General features: G+C 39.4%; 1 non-coding gene across 1 annotated transcript; it reads left to right on the top strand.

The window, feature by feature from the left end:
- The first annotated feature begins 596 nt into the window (after positions 1-596).
- On the top strand, positions 597-668 carry TRNAA-UGC. Its single transcript has one exon. It is a non-coding gene; the product is annotated as a tRNA-Ala (tRNA).
- Positions 669-1,360: the final 692 nt, after the last annotated feature.

Genomic DNA, 1,360 nt, shown 5'->3' with positions numbered 1-1,360 from the left:
TTCTGAATTATCAGGAGGAGGAAAACAAAACAAAACAAAACAAAAACACAACACAACAAATTATTTAAAAAGAAAAAGAAAAGGAGAAAAAAGGGAGAAAGTTAATGTAGGTTCAGAAATTAATTTTAATACATTTACAAGAAATTTAATTTTCATCAGTTTGCCACTTCTGTCTCCATAAACCACTTTTTGGTATCTGTTCTGTATCATGCTTTCATCATAAAGTTTCACTGCTTCTTAGGACTTATGGATTTATAATTAAAAGAAAATTTATTCATGACATCAATATCAACAGGATTGTACTCCCTATGATAAATGAAAAATTAGAACTGGCAACAACAGACATGGAGAAAGCTGAGATACATAAGTTCTTTAATTCAGTCTTCATTGGCAGTCAGGATTTCTGCATCTCTCAAGACCCTGAAACTTGGAAGAGCAAAACACCTCCTGCTGTAAGTGAAGAACAAGTTCAAGACCACCAAGAGAACTTGAATGTGTACAAGTCTATGAGGAGGAATAACACACATCCTGGGGTCAGGAGTAAGGTATTTACCAACACACTTTTCTTGATAATCCAAAAGTCAGTACTTGCAAGTGGGGATGTAGCTCAGTGGTAGAGCGCATGCTTTGCATGTATGAGGTCCCGGGTTCAATCCCCGGCATCTCCATTATCTTCTTGCAGAGGTCAGTGATGCAAAATCCTTTCCACTTTAAGATCAGAATGACTGAGGCTGCCTCATGAGGATTAATTTTCATGTGTCTCTCAGGCCATGTGATCATCCCAGCATCCTGCTTTAATGTGGATACCAAGAATGTTCTCCACCATGTTTGAAAGGTAGTGGTGTTTAGGTGAAGTTCCTGCTGATTGGGAAACATCACTCAGTTTTTAAGAAACTGAGTAGGACTGACCAAGTGGACAAAAAAAATGGACACAATCCAACACCATGCGCTTACAGCCCAGAAGGCAAACTATATCCTAGGCTGCATCAGAGGAATGGTCAGGAGGAAGAGAAAGATATGACTGATCCTCTCTACTATGCCCTTGTGAGAATCTAGATGCAGTTCTGCATCCAGCAAAAGAACAATTCAGAGCTGTTGGAGCAGGGCTTAGAGGATGATGAGAGAGCTAGAACGGAACATCCCTCCTATGAAGAAAGATTGAGGGATTTGGGCTTTCAGCCTGGAGAATAGAATTCTCCAGGGAGTCCTCATTGCAGCCTTTCAGCATTTAAAGGGAGATTATAAACAAGATAAAGAATAATTTTTTACACAGCTAGACAGTGATAGGACAAGGGAGAACAATTCTGAACTCAAAGAGGGGAGATCTAGAGTAGGCGTTAGGAACACATTATTTACTCAG

This window comes from Coturnix japonica, chromosome 1 (genome assembly GCF_001577835.2).
Source record: "Coturnix japonica isolate 7356 chromosome 1, Coturnix japonica 2.1, whole genome shotgun sequence".
Lineage (NCBI taxonomy): Eukaryota > Metazoa > Chordata > Aves > Galliformes > Phasianidae > Coturnix > Coturnix japonica.
Note: the sequence above shows the minus strand (reverse complement) of the source record. Positions and strands in the feature narration are given on the sequence as shown.